This window comes from Symphalangus syndactylus, chromosome 10, assembly GCF_028878055.3.
Source record: "Symphalangus syndactylus isolate Jambi chromosome 10, NHGRI_mSymSyn1-v2.1_pri, whole genome shotgun sequence".
In the NCBI taxonomy this organism is placed as follows: Eukaryota; Metazoa; Chordata; class Mammalia; order Primates; family Hylobatidae; genus Symphalangus; species Symphalangus syndactylus.
Window position 1 is genome coordinate 114,718,775 of NC_072432.2, and position 17,560 is coordinate 114,736,334.

The 17,560-nt window shown below is 49.9% G+C and overlaps 1 protein-coding gene and 1 long non-coding RNA gene across 5 annotated transcripts in view; one reads left to right on the forward strand and one right to left on the reverse strand.

The window, feature by feature from the left end:
• Positions 1–17,560, reverse strand: part of GFRA2 (GDNF family receptor alpha 2) — a 99,367-nt gene that overhangs the window by 14,821 nt on the left and 66,986 nt on the right. The gene's annotated exons all lie outside the window — the stretch shown is intronic.
• On the forward strand, positions 2,318–11,727 carry LOC134731603 (uncharacterized). Its single transcript, XR_010114018.1, has 2 exons — positions 2,318–2,501; positions 11,222–11,727. It is a non-coding gene; the product is annotated as an uncharacterized lncRNA (long non-coding RNA).

Here is a 17,560-nt window from a genome sequence, read left to right on the forward strand (position 1 = left end):
CCACAAGGCACAGAAACAGCCTGCTCTAAATGGCTCTGTTAGGCAAAGGAACACAGGGAGGAGCCGGGTGGGTTTGTGGAGAATGCCTGGACCCCAGGCAGGAAAGCTGGGTCCACCTTCTGAGGGGCTGCAGTCCTGGATGAGCCTGCCCAAGTCCTTCAGCCCGGCACTGCAAAATCCCACCAGCAGAACGGGTGAATAGTCCCTTCCCTAGATGCTTCATAGGACCTGTCTGAGGGTCAAGGAAGCCAGTGGCCAGGGAGGCAAAAGAGTCTCCCTGGGTGAGACATGCCACAGACATCCTCCCCTGGTCTCTTCTGCATTAAGCCAGAGCAAAGGCTCCTCTGCCATCCCTCCACCCCTACCCCAGTCCCACCAGGCAGAATCGGCCTTCCTGCATCAAAACTCTTTGTGCACAGCTCTGTGTTCCCCACTGGGTCATGAGCCACTTGAAGGCAGACAGTGTCTGAGCTGGGTCTGTCCCCAGCCCTCAGCTCCAGACCCAGATGTGGAAGGTTCCATGGAGCACGGGGCATCCAAGTCTAATATGCATGGCCATCTCCATTCCTTCCTCTTCCTCCTGCCCTGGGCCCTGGCCAGGAATGTTACCATCAGCCTGGGCTGGGGGAGGATGCTCCCCCTCTGCCATGTCAAGTGACAATCATCACCTTCTACAGGTTGAGTGTCTTTTGCCACACACAGAGCCCTCATGTATCACATCAACTATGTCTCACAGCAGCTCCAAGTAGCTAGTAATAAGGTCTGTGCACGGGCATTTCCCAATGATGGGAACTCAGTAGGACTTCAGTCACCATGCACTCCATGAGAATTCTATGGTGACTCGACAAGCTAGCTGTAGGATGGACCAGAACCCGGGTCACCCAAATCCCTTGTCCACACCCTTTGCACATATAGCACCTAATGAAGCCATCTCTGAGTTCACCCCAGGTTCAGCTCCCCTGGTTCTCCACTGGAACCCTGTCCCATTTGAGAAAGGAACAGGTAGAAAGAGAGAGACAGGAGGCTGAGAGGGACTGAGCCAGCCTGAGCCAGGAGAGAGAATGCAGGCTTTCCACGAGAAGGTGCTGGTGCCTGCTGAGGGGGCCCCACCATGCAGATACGGGCTGAGTATGTCCCACCACTGGATAAATTCTTTACTCTGGAGGCCCCCGCAATCCTGAGGGATGGTTCTGAGAGGAGGAAACCCTCCTGGGATGTGTCCCAGGCCCCTGCAGGCTGAAAGAAGGTCATGGGCACCAAACCAAGAGTCAGCTCAGCTCTGCCCTAACTCACTGGGTGACCATGCCCAAGTTCCCTGCTTCTCTGGGACTCCAGTTTCTTATGTATCAAATGAATAAAAAGTACTCTAATTAGCACTTTAAAAGGCACTTTAACAGTTTGGGATGATTAAAAAGTTCTGGAGATGGATGGCAGTGAAGGTTCTAGAACCATGTGAATATACTTAATGCCACTGACTTGTACACTTACATGGTACATTTTCTGTTATGTGTATTTTACCACAATGATGGTTTAAAAGGTACTTTCGTATCCATCTTTTGTCATTTAACCCTCACAAATGCTCCGTGAGATCTGACAAGCAGTTATTATTATCCCATCAACTTTGCCTCCAAGATCACAGAGTCACTGAGTAGTGGAGCCAAGACTCAAGTCTAGAGCTCCAACAAGGTGGGTGCCATTTCTGGCAGGCCCCAGTGCTCCTGTGTGGGAGGAGGGTCTGGAGCCCTCGAAAGCCCTTCCAGAGCCATCATTCTGCAGCTCAGGAAAGCAATGTCTTCCACAGGAAAAGAGGAGGAAACCTGCAGTTGTCTCTGCCTTCTCTTCTGCCCATAAATGCACCCTCTCCTTCCTCAAAACAAGCAGCAGCAGCATTTCCAAGCAATCCTTCACCCCTGCACGATACGACTCCATCTTAAATGTCAAAACCCACACCCATCCCCCTCCACAGCCAGCAAATGAGAGAGAGTGCTATGAGAGGGGGAGGTGGGAGTCTCCATTCATGTCCCAGACCTCCAGAGACCCAAGAGGTGGCTTGAGAGGGGACAGACACTCTAACAGGTAGATGGGATTTAGAGATAAAATCTGTTGAGTTGAATTATATGCCCCTCACAAAAAAATGTTGCAATTTTAATCCCCAGGACCTATAAACATGACCTTATTTGGAAATAAGATCTTTGCAGATGTAATCAAGTTAAGGTGAGGTCACAGTGGATTAGGGTGGGCCCTAAATCCAATGACTGGTATCCTCATCAGAAGAGAAGAGATAGACACACAGGAAGAATGCCATGAGACAGCAGAGGCAGAGACAGGAGTGATGAAGCCAGAAGCCAAGGAATGCCCAGGGCTGCAGCAGTGCCTGAAACTAAGAGAAAGAGAAAGGCATGCAACAGACTCCCTTTCAGACTTCAGAGAGAGCATGGCCCTGCCAACACCTTGATTTCAGACTTCTGGCCTCCAGAAGAGTAAAAGAATAAACTTACGTGGTAAGCCACCCAGCTTGTGGTACTTTGCTACAGCGGCCCCAGGAAACGAATGCAGCCCTTTCAAAGACTTCACTGTTTGCTTTGGCCAAATGTCTCCCTCCAGAAGAAGCTAAGGGGATATGATCAGGTCCCAACACCTGAGTGGGCTGCAGGTGGGCAAGAAGATAAAGGCAGGACCTAGCTCCTTCAGGGTGTGGGACAAGAAGGCTACTGGATAATGAGCAAAGCCGCTGGTTCCCATCCTCTCCCCACCAAAGGGCATCTAAGCACCAGGCCTTAGCTCTAATGCAGGAGTCCATTCTAATGCCAGGCCATCGCACATCAGGCCCAGCTCTCTCCTGCCCCACCAGTCCCTCCCAGTGAAGCCCTTCCCACCTAGCTGTGTAGATTTCTTCCATTTCCATATTCTAGCTACACACACATAGCCTGGACCAGGCAACTGAAAGATTCATTGCATGAGGAGTTCCTGATTTTGCCCTCTTTTCCAACTAGAACACGCATTCCCAGAGTGGCAGATTCCATTGATTTCCTCATCCATATCCTCCACAGCTGCTCCTCTGGGCAGGTGTAGATAGCCATGCATCCTTTCTCCAAATACACATCGAGCCCTGCCGTGTGGCTAACAGACAAAAGATGGGAATGGCAAGCGTGGATGCAACATCAGAAAGGAAACCCCAGCTAAGGGGCCGGGGTAGCGTGCCTGGCGGGCCAGGGACTGGGACAGTGAGAGGTCACTGCTTGATTATCTCCCTGGGGGAGCACACTGCCCACCACAGCAGACTGGAGGGCCCACACACTCTCTGCAGATACTGGGAGCCTCCCAGGCAATGCCAGTTCCCACCCAGTGCACAGGGAGCCTTGCTTCCCTCCCCCAAGGCCAGTTCTCCCAACCCTGACATTGGGAACCCTCAGGACCTCAACTGGCCTCACCATCCATGCAGCTTCTCAAATGCCTCCAGCCCCACACGCTGGAGAAGGAACAGCAGCATGAATGGGGAGTACATGGCTTCCTGTTCCTTTGCCCTTTGTGAAATCCCAAATATTTCCCTGACGGGCCACAAGGAGAGCAGAGCCATAGGGAGAGAGGCAGGAGTAGAGGAAGCCAGCCAGGAAACAGAAGGTGAAAGCGTCCAGACCCAGGTGGGGCTGGCCAGAGGGACTCCTCAGGGAAGAGGGGAGGGGCAGACCCAGCCACTGGGAGAGGAGTGGGTATCTGTCGCATGGCCACGCTCCGTCCCTCGCTCGCTGGCTGTGTGACCTTGGGCTGGCCTGTCATGTCTCTGGGGCTCAGTGTCCCCAGTGAACAAACAGGGAGTGTCACGCCTGCCAACCTCCCGCCTTGGGCTGCGACAGAGAGCTACGGAGACAATGCGTGAGGGCGCTTGGAATGGCAGGCGCCCGATGGAGACATGAGGCATCATCCTCATCTTCCTTCTCTGCCTAGCGCTGCGCCTGCCACTGCAAGTGCACAGCAGGAACAGCTTTCCCTGGTGTCTGATACAGAAGGAAAAACAGACCCACTTATCCTGCAGGGTGGATCTGGGTCCCACACAGGGCAAGTGAGCGCATCAAGGAGACAGGGCTCCCTCTCACTCTCCCGTTCTACCGTACCCCAGTCTGCTGAAAACCAGGGCCTCCTGACCCCACTGTCCTTCTCCACGCCATGCTGGGGACACAGGAAGAGTAACACAGCCCTCAAAGCAGGGCAAGGCCCTCAGGGCCCCTTGGCTAGGCCCCCAGGTGACCACTGACAAGAGCAGCCCCTCACTCCTCTGAGGTTACGACCTACTTCTTTCAAAGCAGGCCTGATTGCTGGTGCCAGGGCCTTGGAGAGCTATTCATAGCAAAGGGAGGGGGAGAACACAGGCCTGAGTCCGGCAGACAGCAAAGGGTATGGCAAAGTGAAGAGCAGCAGCTAAGCCTTCTGTTCCTCCATTGCTCCATCCTCAGCGTCCAGCAGCCTTGGCAAGATAAAGTGACAAATGGAGCTATTTAGGAGGACACAGAGTCCAAGCCCAAGGCTCCAGGAGGCCTTTGATTGCTGAAGTTTCTCTCTGCCCCTCCATGTGTGATCAAGTCCACAGTAGTGGGCTCCCTCTGCCAGCATCAGAGACCACGTGATATCAATTTCCTTCAAGCCCTGGACACTGTCCCACTCCAGCCATGACCCCTCGCCCCAGCACTGCCAGGCAAACTTCTCCAAGGCAAATGTTATGCTTTTCATACTGCAAGGCTGCTGGTGATCTCTGTGCCCTCTCTAGACCAAATGTCACTCTTCCCTCCAACACCAGGAGGTCACTCCTGGACTCTGGTCTTGCTGCTGAGAACAGACTTTTCCTGGATCAGCCCCATCACTTTGCAGACTCCTGCCTTTTAAATCCCTTGTAAGAGAGATGGCGTAAAAGAAGGCATGAGAGAGAGAGAGAGAGAGAAAGAGAAAGAGGAACAGATAGGAAAAAAACACAGAGCCAGCAAGAGAACCAAGCCAAGCCCATCTCGGCTGAGACCAAGCCAAGTTTGCCAAGTGAGCTCAGGGCAGCAGGTGGATCTGTCTGGAAAACAAACCCTCTCTGGGCATGTTTCCTTAGCAGCTGTAGCCTGTTCAGTTGCAGGAAAGCAGCAGCAGGAGACAGGGAGACAGAGAGAGAGAGAGAGACACTTGACCCCCAGTTGGATGAAAAGGTTGCCATATTAAACGAAGAACGTGTAGGTTCATTTGAATTTCAGACAATGAATATCTTTTTTTAGCATAAGTGTGTCCCACAGAATATCTGGGAAATACTTATACTAAACAGTTTTTCTTTTTTATCCAGAGTATTTATTTAACTGGGCATCCAATATTTTTATTTGTTGGATCTGGCAACACTTGTTTTGTTTTGTTTTGTTTTGTTTTGTTTTGTTTTTTCTTTTCTTTTCTTTTCTTTTGTTTTTGAGATGGAGTCTTTCTCTGTTGCCCATGCTGGAGTACAGTGGCTTGATCTCGGCTCACTGCAGCCTCCACCTCCCGGTTTCAAGTGATTCTCAGCACCCCCGCCCCACCCACCGGAGCTGGGATTACAGGTGTGCACCACCATGCCTGGCTCGTTTTTGTATTTTTAATAGAGATGGGGTTTCACCTTGTTGGCCAAGCTGGTCTCAAACTCCTGACCTCAAGTGATCCACCCACTTTGGCCTCCCAAAATGCCGGGATTATAGGTGTGAGCCACCACACCCAGCCTGGCAACACTACTTGATGAGTACATAGTCTCCAGCAAAGGGGAAGACCGGAGGGCTGAGTGTACAAAGATCAAACCACACAGGCAGAAGTCATCTAGATTTGCGGGGGTACAGGTGGACTTTCTATAGGTCACTGGCTCTCAAAGTGTGGTCCACAGACCAACAGCATCATATCAACTGGGAACTTCTCAGAAATACAGATTCTCTAGCTCCACCCTATCTCCCTGCCTGGTCTCAGACAAGCAATATCTGAAATTCCAGGAGCAGAGTCCAGCAATCTGCACCTTAACAAGCCCTCCCAGTGATTCTGAGGCAGACTGAAGTTTGAGAATGTGGCCACGTGCACAGGTTTCAGAGCTGGGCTCGTGGGTACCTTTCAGACCTCACGTCCTAGTCTCAGCTTTAAATGTCCACACTTTATGGCCTACCCATAAAAAAAAGCAGTGCTTTGGGCCACAGCCGGAGAAAGCTCACAGTTATGTGGCAAAGAGTGCACGTGTTTGTGTACAAACACACACACATACATACTCCTATCGCCAGAGACACACAGTTACACTTGGGTACATACTTCCCAGCACCGTGCTTTGGTCTTCACCAAGAGGAAGTATACAGGAAATTGTTATCAATGAAACCTCCCCTGGTCCAGGCTGTAAACACCTTCCCAAGAGCATACTTTCCCAAATTTGTCTAATGTAGAATAATATTGGGGAACCTCAAAACTTTCCAAAGCTGATCAATACATACTGGTCTGAAGTTGTTTTCTTTTTTTTTTTTTTTTTTTGAGACAGGGTCTCACTCTGTCGCCAAGGCTGGGCAGTGGCACAATCTTGGCTCACTGCAATCTCCACCTCCCAGGTTCAAATAATTCCTGTCCCTCATCCACCAGAGCAGCTGGAATTATAGGTATGCACCACCATGCCTGGCTAATTTTTTTTGTATTTTTAGTAGAGATGGGATTTTGCCATGTTGCCCAGGCTGGTCTCAAACTCCTGGCTTCAAGTGATCCACCCACCTCAGCCTCCCAAAGTGCTAGAATTCCAGGCCTCAGTGAAGTTCTCGTTTATCAGGTGATACCTGTTATGTTACTGCCATGGAAACCAGGTTTGTCCTGGTTGCAGAAGTGGAAGATGAAGGGGAAGAAAGGGAGTTGACATTTACTGAGGACCTACTATGTGTCAGGCGCTATTATCTCATTTAATTTTCTGAACAATCCCACGAAGTAGCATATTTCATAATGAGGACACAGAAGCTCAGAAAGGCTGGATCTCACAGTCACACACCCTGCAGCCAGCACACCAGGCCAGGTACGGCAGCTGACACAAACAAGGGTGGCCACCAGCACTGCCTGACACAAAGGAATGGGGCACTTGAATATTTCATGGAGGGAAAAAAGGGTTTCCAAGAAGTGCAAATTACTCATGATAGGTTTCATAGACAATTTATGGAAAACGCTGAGAAAATGGCCTTAATAGACCCAAGTGCCTCTGGAATGGCTTTCTAACGTCCCCTCTGGCAGTGCAGGCCTTGGTTAAGTGGGTTCAATGCGATGTGACACTGAGAAAAGGGAAAATGAATGTCACCTACATGGCTGCTTTCCGACACCTCCAGGGCTCACTGTGGACAACCTGATCTTCCATCCTCTCCTGTGTCCTCCTGCCACCACTGGTTTCATGAAGTCAAGGACCAACTTGGCTCCCTTCCTTCCTGTTTATACTTTAACTGTACAGTGGATACTTATTATTCTTTCTGCCCAGAACAGCAGCTCCCCTGGGGTGGGCTGGGGAAGAGGACTTCCTCCTTGAGCCAGATAGTTTTGTTTTTTTGTGTGTGTTTTTTGTTTTTAAGATGAAGTCTCGCTCTGTCACCCAGGCTGGAGTGCAATGACGTGATGTGGGCTCACTGCAACCTCCGCTTCCCAGGTTCAAGCGATTCTTCTGCCTCAGCCTCCCGAGCAGTTGGGGCTACAGGCACACACCACCACGCCTGGCTCATTTTTGTATTTTTAGTAGAGACAGGGTTTTACCATATTGGCCAGGCTGGTCTCTAACTTCTGACCTCATGATCCGCCTGCCTCGGCCTCCCAAGGCCAGGTGGTTCTATTAAAGGCTGTATGCCACCTCCTGGGCCCAGGGGGAAACGTGACCTGGGCTGGGAAGCCACAGCACCCCTTTTCTCCTGGCCATACTGGCCTAGAGATAAGGAAATAATGTCAGCTGGGCCCAACAGGGTCCTTGTCTCAAGTTTTCCTAATGGGGCAGGCAAGGGAAAACATGCTTTTCTTTTTGGTTCTAAGATACCACAGATGTGAACCACAATTCTAGCCTCATAATCTTAATAAGAATATACATGCAGCTAACTGGAGGGAGAAGCAGAAACAAGGTACAAGAAAAGCAAGAGAGAGAGAGAACGAGAGAGAAAGAGACCAAGACCTATCTGTACTTGAGTCCCTGGGATTCTCCTCTGCCCTTTCTATATTTTATTATGTAAGCCAATTGATTGTTTTTATTTTTCTTATGGTAGTTGGGTCTCTGTCACTTGGAACAGAAACATTTGGCCAGGCCCAGTGGCTCACGCCTGTAATTCTAGCACTTTGGGAAGCAGAGACAGGCGGATTACTTGAGGTCAAGAGTTCAAGACCAACCTGGCCAATATGGCAAAACTCAGTCTCTACTGAAAATATAAAAATTAGCCAGGCATGGTAGCACACACCTGTAATCCTAGCTCCTCGGGAGGCTGAAGCAGGAGAACCACTTCAATCTGGGAGGCAGAGGTTGCAGTGAGCCAAGATCATGCCGCTGTGCTCCAGCCTGGGCAACAGAGTGAGACTCCGTATCAAAAAAAAAACGGAAACATTCTTGACTACTATTTAGCTTCACTCTCTAATTCTGCACGACCTCCTTTGTCCAGGTCCTAAGCGATCGGAAGCAGCACACACTAGAAAGGCCACACAGAACAAAAACAAAACCCACAAACGGTCTGTCCAGCCCATGCAAAAGAGCCAGGACTGCAGGAGTGTTGGAGTAGGCAGATGGCCAGATGTAGGCAGGCAAGGGGGGCCCCTGGGAAATGAAGTCCCGGAGATGCTGTCCACTGACACTCAGCAGAAAAGACAACGGCTACACTGTCTACTTCTGGCCTCATGATTGGGCTCTTCCAGCACTAAAGGGGACTTATCGTGCCATAGCCAGAGATAAACGCGGTGGGACTTTCCCCACTGACAAGCATGCATACGCCTCCAATAACTCGCCCAAGAGGAGACTTTTGCTCATTGTAATAGTAAAAAGTACAGCCCTGCATGGAGATTTTCAATGCCAATGAGACATGTAACATGTGGACTAGCAAGCACAACCCTAGCCCAAAGGGACCTCCCGAAACATGCTTGCAAGTAACAACACCTCACGCCCCTTCATGAATAATCAGGTAAGATTCTCATTAAGAGAGTCCCCCAGCACTAGCTGCTGCTGGCTCATTCTTCTGAGCAGCCTGCTCGGTCTTGTCCTTCAAAGTGTACTGTCTCTTTAAATAAACACTGCTACTGCTATTCTTCCAGCCAGGTCAGCCAGCTCCTCTGTTGGAGCTTACTTTATCTTCCTTCAAGAAACTCTGCTGCTTAACCCTCACTGTGCGTCACTCGGCTGAATTCTTTCTCCCAAGTTAGACAAGAATCAAGAATTCCCGTATTTCCCAGTAACAAGAGCACTTCAAGGAGAGCAACTTTCAAGACAGATGATGATCAAATTCATGAAAGAAGACAGAGCTGGCCTTCGATTCTTTCTCCAGCTTCACTTGAAAGGAACAGCTCAGATAGACATTAACACCAGGGAAAGCTACATTGCTATCAAAATGGCAAGGACGTAGATCATGTCAATGTATGAAAATTTAAACATGAAATCATGTTATGCGGTTAAAAAGCAGGAGACAATAGAGTTTATGCCCCCTGGTTACAAATGGAGAAAATGTTAATTTATGAACCAACAAGATTCAGAAGTGTATTTCAAAAGATGCTAATAGAAGACACTGTTCATTGTGTTCATTTTTAATAAACTAGCCTTATGATTGTAATTATTTCTTTAACTTTAATTGAACTAGGCCTCAGGAATCCAGAGTTATTATAAACAATGATTTCTCCAAGCCTTCCGTCAGAGAAAATGTTACGGGTTCTGGAAGCCTCAGCAAATTCAACTGACTCTCTATCCTAAGACAAAGCGGCTGAGACAGAAAAGCCACCATCTCAGAGAAGACCTGCCTACTCTTTCCTGGGCTGCTCCAGATCCTAGGAGCTTGCAGGTTGGAGAAAGAGCCTAGGGCTATCCTGGGAAATGGCCACCAAACCCTTCAGGACACAACCAAGACCTCAGGGGGCTGCTGGAAGTGGAAATCTTTGATCTCCTCCCACAAGAGGTCCTGACTTCTTCAAGAACCCCTCTATCTAGACCCTGCACAGAACCACGCCCAGCCATGAGATCCAATTTCTAAAGTCACGTTGACTATGTTTGAACCTTGGCTCAGCTCCTCTTGGCTGTGTGATCTTGAGCAGGTAATTAAAGGAGGCCTCAGTTTCCTCATCTGCAAAATGGAAGTAATAATGCTACTTAATTGCATATTGTCTGATATGGTTTGGCTGTGTCCCCACCCAAATCTCATCTTGAATTCCCATATGCTGTGGGAGGGACTCAGTAGAAGGTAACTGAATCATGGAGGCAGGTCTTTCCCATGCTGTTGTCGTGATAGTGAGTAAGTCTCACAAGATCTGATGGTTATCATAAGGGGCAGTTTTTCTCCACAAACTGTCTGTCTTTGCCTGCTGCTATTTATGTAAGACGTGACTTGCTCATCCTTGCCTTCTGCCATAATTGTGAGGCTTCCCCAGCCACATGGAACCGTAAGTCCAGTTAAACCTCTTTCTTTTGTGAATTGCCCAGTCTCGGGTATGTCCTTATCAGCAGTGTGAAAACAGACTAATAGACAGTCCTTACAAGGATTAAATGAAATATCCAGTGAACAAATGTGTGTATGTGTGTGAACAGTGCCTGCAGCACAGTGGGCACTCCCTCAGTGCTCACTGATGTTGTGATTAACATTAGGAGGATCGACCACCCAATCCTTAGCATGAGACACCGTGTAGAAGGCAGGAGGTATGTCCCTTCAAGCCAAAGGGCCATGTTCTCTCTGATGTATTAACAAGCACCTCCTCTGTTAGCACAAGGCCACGCAACAAGGTTTCGTTACCATCACTGAGTGGTAATCGAACAGTTCTCTGACATTGGTATCATTGCTCCATTTTGCTAAAGAAATAGAGCCCTAGAGAGGTCAATTAATTCACAAATAACACAGCAGCAAGGCCAGAAGACTTAGGTTCAAATCCTAGCCCCAAAGCCAGGGGGTTTTCTGGTTTTTCCCTTCTGCCGTGCTCTCTCCAGCCCCCAACTCTGCCCAGCCCCCTACCCATCCCCCTCTCCCAGGGTACTGAAGCCACAGAATAAAGGTTTCTTTCTCTCCTGCAGCCATCCAAGGGAGTCACTGTGGTGTCACCTGCCTCCTTGGCCCCCCCTTGCCATCCAGCCTGGAGCTCACCCAGTGTCCCCTCTCTCCTCTGGGGGAGCCATGAAGGTGACCATGGGAAATGACCTAAGAGGGCTGTGGCTGGAGCACTGAACCCCAGCTGACCAGAAGCAATCAATCAGACCCCAGCCACCAATAAGAGACCAATATGCCAACCACAGCAGGGGGTCCAAGTCTGCTCTGGAAGAGGGTCAGGAGGGCCCAGATGGGACAGAGGCCAACCCAAGTCCATGTGGATCTTCCCACAGGGCCCAGAGATGGGAGCCAAGGCCACATCTTCTCCATGAGACCGCCATTGGATACACTCCTTCACGTCCTCCAAAAACACAAGCAGATGGGCAGATCCCCTTCTCTCCACTTCTCTCCCCAATCCCTTCACCTATGTTCCAAACCTCTTATTACTCAGAAAGAGGAGAAAGAATTAAACGTATGCATCATTTGATTTTAATTGAAGGACTGTTCTATTTCATTGAACTGCTAAGTAAGCTGAACAAGAGATTGTGTTTACATAAGCAAACCCCAAGTCACTATAGACTTGCTGTCACATTAAGTCAATACTTATGAAGGCTCTCTATTTAATTATTCAGTGAGGATGACTTATTATTGTGTTAAGAGTGTGGTTAGCCTTGAGCTAGGTAGCCAGCCAGCTGAAAGATTTCTTTCAACTTTCTCTGAATGCTGATACGGTTCTTGCTGGTGGTACGAGGATGGATTTCTTCCCTTTCTCCCTCCCCACCCCTCCCCTCCCTCCTGCTCATGAGTAGAAAGCACCAGGTTTACTCCCTTGAGAAGAGGCTGGCAGGTGCCCCTGCAGTGGTCACTCTCTCAAATGCTCTTCCCAGACCAGTAATTTGTCCGAAGACGCTGACAACTGAAGTCTCATTAGCCAAGTTCTTCTGCTCTTAGTTCTAGCAGCTCCAGCCTTCATTCTTCCCATTCCCAATTCTGAAGACCTCCTACTCAAAGACCCAGGCCCCCTACCCAATTCTGTTACTCCCAACATTGCCTCTCCCTTCAACTTCCACAGAATGTATTTCTCGCCTCACAATCCATGCAAACCCTATTATTCCATGGCATATTGTTACAAAGATTCAGATAGATTCTTGCATCAAATCACATTTCCTGAAACATATGGAGAAAAGTCAGAGATGAATGCTCAGCCTAAACTGAGTGGCATTTTAGGCTGAGCATGGACTTCTTCTGAGAGGCAGGGAGCACGGTGGCTGAGAGCAGTACTCCAAGCACCAAATCCCCTGGGTTCAAGCCCCAGCTCTGCCAGTCACAAAGGGTATAGCCTAGGCCAACTCACCTTTCTGTGACTGAGCTCCTCATCCATAAAAGGGGGCAAGGAGTTTCTGGGAAGAGTAACCGAGGTTCCCAAGAAGTACCAGGGACCATGCCTGGCATGCCAGCCTTGGCTGTTATGAGGAGCCCTGTGTATTTCTAGTCTAAGTCCCTGAAGGAGAAGTCCCTGGGCTTCCACAACCCACCTTTGCCACCCTGATCCCCATCCATGATCAGGATGTACTGATCTCTCCCATCTCATCTCTCCTCTTTGCCATCCCAACCCTATAGCAACTTCAAACACACACGTTCCCCAGCCGTGATGTTTCATACACCTTGGTCCTGTGTTGTTTCCCTTGCCGAGAAATCCTTCTCCTTAAACTTTCTCCAGTTCACCCTTCCAAACCCAGCTCAGGTACCAGGTCTTCCAGAAAACCTTCCCTGAATGCCTTGTCCCAACTCTAATCATGTTTCACAAACTCCAATTATTGCACTGGCATCACTGTATCATAACTTACATTTTTCATATCTGTTTCTCCTATTAAGCTATGAGTTCCTTCAGAATAGAAACCACCTTATTCATGTTTAAATCTTCAGTGCCCAAAGAAGTGCCTGACACTCAAAAGGTACTCAGTTGCCACCGGATGGAGGGAGGAAGAGAATTAGCAAGAAAAAAAAAATGGAGGGGAGGGGAGGGGAAGGGAGGGGAAGGGAAGGGAGGGGAGGGAAGGGAAGGGATTGATTGATTGGGACTGTGTCTGGAAGCATGGAGGACTTTCTCTAAGCAGCAGGAGATCTAAGAACTCTCCTAACACCTCCCCTTGAAAAGTAAAATTATAGGCAGATCTTCAGCTAGCAGCAAAGCAAAATGTATCAATGTTTCATTAACTTGAGCACCAAGATAGTTCAGCTCCCAAAAATGCCCTCCAGTGTGTCTGCCTTTCCCCCCTTCCTCTTATCCTGCCTGGTGGTGGTTAGAAACTTGGAAAAGCGTCTCTGCTTTCTCTGATAACAGCCATTCACTAAAGGAGGCCCCAGTGGCCTGCAAGAATTAACACACATCCTTAAGCACCACTCTTAACATGAAGAAGTGCCTTGGGGACCTACAGAGGAGAATCCAATGGGTCCCTGTGGAGGAAGGCTGGGTAGAGTGTCCATTCTCAAACACGCAGAAGGGCAAAGGAAGACAGAGACGAGGCGGAGGATTCAGGTCAAAATGCCCGCTGCACCTCTCCATGCCTAAGTGGCTGTGATATCCACACAAAAGAGTGTTTGGGAGATGAAACCAAACCACCCTATGCAAAACTAGCTCTGAAAAATAGAATTCACTGTATACCTGTTTATGATCTTTCTTCTTGGGAATAATAAGAAAAAGGCAGTCTAATTGCACTCAAATCCTCTTCAGCTTTCAGCACAGGAGGCAAAGCAGGGAGAAAGAGACTGATGTGAGTACTGTGGGCTGGAGCCTGCCCACCACATCCCAGACCCACCAGGAAGCAGGGAGGACCAGGCATGGTTGGGGTCTGCTCTAAAAAAGTTCAGGGCAAATATATTCTCGGAGCCACAGGCTTCAGGGGGCGTTGGGCCCTCCATTCCAAGCCTTCTAGAGAAAACTGCGTAGACAAATATTTTTCCTATCAGGCAAATATCTGGGCAGCTATACCACCACTAGGAGTCTTTCTCATTATATAGACTGATGAGAATGCTGTGCTTCTCTGGAGCAATTTATCAAGGCAACATCCATTATAAATGACATTTTTCCTGAACTAACAAAGGGTGTGAGGCTGGGGGGAACCGGTTAAAAGGAAATGTTTAGCTGATCCCAGAAACCATTCAGAAATTAATTACACACCCCCATGCTAGCCAGAGCTTTTCCCGCTCTGTGCCCTTCCTCCTGCTTGGACTCCCTGCCCTGTCTGCCCACCTCCTGGCCACCTGAGCCAGGAGCCGGGGAAGGGAGCCATGCAGGCTCCCAGGAACATAGCACCTTAGGAGGAGGGTGAAGTCTTAACAGCAGCATCACTGGAGCATATAAGACCAGATTATTTGTGGTCTCAACTTGCTGATGCAAGATGAAAAATAAGCAAACTGCAGCTGCTGAACTCAGCTCTTTTTCTTTTTCTTCTTTCTTTCCTCTTAGCTGAGGTTAGTGTTTTACAAAAGGGGCTTTACAAAAAATAAAACCTATGAACTGGGGGGTTCTAACCTGTCAGCTTAAGGTCAGGTGCACAGAATACGGCATCCAGGGAGGAGAGAACATGGGCCCTTGGTCTCGCCCACATGCGGTGAGCTCTCCCACATGTGTCCCCACACGCAGACCCACGCGAAGGCCCTGCCGCTCCAACCGATGCATGTGTGGCCACACACCCTCAGTGAAAGAGTCCCGGCCGGGCGCGGTGGCTCACGCTTGTAATCCCAGCACTTTGGGAGGCCGAGGCGGGCGGATCACGAGGTCAGGAGATCGAGACCATGGTGAAACCCCGTCTCTACTAAAAAAAATACAAAAAATTAGCCGGGCGTGGTGGCGGGCGCCTGTAGTCCCAGCTACTCGGAGAGGCTGAGGCAGGAGAATGGCGTGAACCCGGGAGGCGGAGCTTGCAGTGAGCCGAGATCGCGCCACTGCACTCCAGCCTGGGCGACAGAGCGAGACTCTGTCTCAAAAAAAAAAAAAAAAAAAAAAGAGTCCCCTTGTCCCCCCAGTCAGAGGCCTTCTCCCTAATCCCTGAATCCTGGGTCCTCTCTATTTCTACCCTCCAACTCCACAACAGGTGACAACGTTAGATGCCCCTTTGACATCAGAGGACTGGGAGCCATGCCCATGGCCTGGAAGCCAAGGCCTCCCCATGTAGGCAGTGCATGCACCAGCACTGGTTACACAGAGCTAGTCTTGCAATGAATCACCTCCCAGCAGTGCCTCCCCACATGGAGTGGGCTGGATAAAAATCAGAGGGGACACAGCAGACCACTCAGGCCAGGAAGAGCAGGTGGTCACTGGGTCCCTCTGGATTCGTTACCAACCCTCTCAAAACCTCTGCTGTAAAGAAATTGAGCATCAGGACCCGGGTGCTTCTGAGAATTTGAACTGCAGCCTCTGGCTTCATCCAAGGGGAAGATAAAGCATCCAGGTAGAGTCTTCCATGGGGCAGAAAAAGGATGGGACTTCTATGCAAAGTTCTAACACCAAGCAAGAAGGAATGAGGAGACTCTTAGCTCATCAAGAGTTTGAATGCATCTATCTTAGAACAAGCAGGTTCAGGCATCTGGCAAGGTTCTTCACGTCTTTTACTGGGGTCTCTCTCACCACCCTTCAGGGCTCTGCCAGGAGACAGGATATAGAAGTACAAGGTACCAAAGGAAGAAAAATCTGAGTCTAAACCCAGACACAAGGAAAGGCAGACCCAGGAAGAGAAGGAAGGCCAGCAAGGCCAATGGGACTGCAGAGAGCAAGAAATAGATCCCAGCCATGGGAAAGCTTTCTGGAGCTGGAACCTACACATTTCCCAGAGAGACTGGATGCATGAACAGAAGCCTTGCCAGGCACCAGGACCCCAGCACAGGGCAGAAGGAGGCCCCTGAGGGTTCCACCACCAACCTCTGATTCTCTCCAGTGGGTGGAAGGAACAGCCCCCCTCCACCCCCCAGGGTCCACTGGGAAGACTTTTGGACACCCCTGGGAAATTTTGCAGCAAGAGGGAGGTCACCAAGACCACTCACTCAGTCCTCTTCTCAACAGGCTAGAAAGTGGGCTGGCCATAAGACCATTGGCCATGCAGCACTTCCTGCAGAACAAACTCCAGTTCCTTCCTCCCGCTTGTGCAGCGGGCATCTGGGGTGCTAGGTCAAAGGCAAGGGGAGTCCCCACAGCAGGTGGCAGAAGACAGGGGCTGACTCAACAGACAAGCCCCAGGAAAGGAAGTCAAACAGGGCAGAAGGAATGGAGGCTGGCAGAGTAGAGCGTATGGAAAGCCAGAGACCATGGCCCAGGCTCACCAGGAAACAAGAGAGGCCATCTACCCACAGAGGGGGCAATACCCTCAGAGCCACAGAATCTGCAGGGAGACAAGTGAACCAGGATGACCACCTCTGACCCCAGGCTCTAGGGAACAATCCTCCACTTCCTGCACAGAGAGGTAACGTGTCTCAGCAGCAGAGTCTGACAGTGTCTCCCTGCAGATGGTCTTGTGTGGGGGGCCTGGTGTTTCTTGGTGTTCCATCTCGTTGCCCCTTGGCCTACCGGAAGTATACCAGATGTCCTTACAGGCAGACTTTCATCCAGATATTGCTGGGGGGTCGGTGCAGGGGAGGTGAGAAGAGCAAGCAAATTCCCAGTATCGCCACTCTGGAACGGAGCACCGTGAGTTCTGATATATGCCAATCTGTCGCAGTGAGGAAAGTCGACCAGTGGCATAGCTAATAGGAGGGCTATTCTTTGAATGGCCATTTGATAGCCTCCTCTGCAGTACTAGGTCTGCAAGTAATGGACTGATAAAAAACACTGCTGGAAGGCTTTAGAAAAAGCCCTGTAAACCAGGAGGCAAACTGGGAACGGCAATTCGAGACCAGATGGCTGGTGATCTGCAAGCAAAGGGTCTGCAGGGGGTGAAGTCTGACATTTTAATGAAGGTACTCAGGGCCCTGAGACAATGGCAAGGCCGTGTACATAGAAACAACATAAAGGAAACCAAGAACAATCCCATCCCAGGAGCATTCAGGAGTTGGCAGGGGAAGTGTTAGCCCCCTTGACACCTCCCCTCCAAAGGCCCACCCTTAGACTCAAATACAGGTAGCGCAAGGAATGGCATCATACAGAGTCCTTGATGGTGGAGGTCTCTGTGGGACACATACAATGTCTTGCCTAGGCTGCAATGGCCAGCAGCAATGGGGATCCATCCTCTAGTTCCTGGACACTGGCACAGTCCCTGGACACCAGCACAATCCTTGGACACTGGCCTTCCCGGCTAGGCCTTCCTCCTACTCACCCTCACACTGCAAACCTT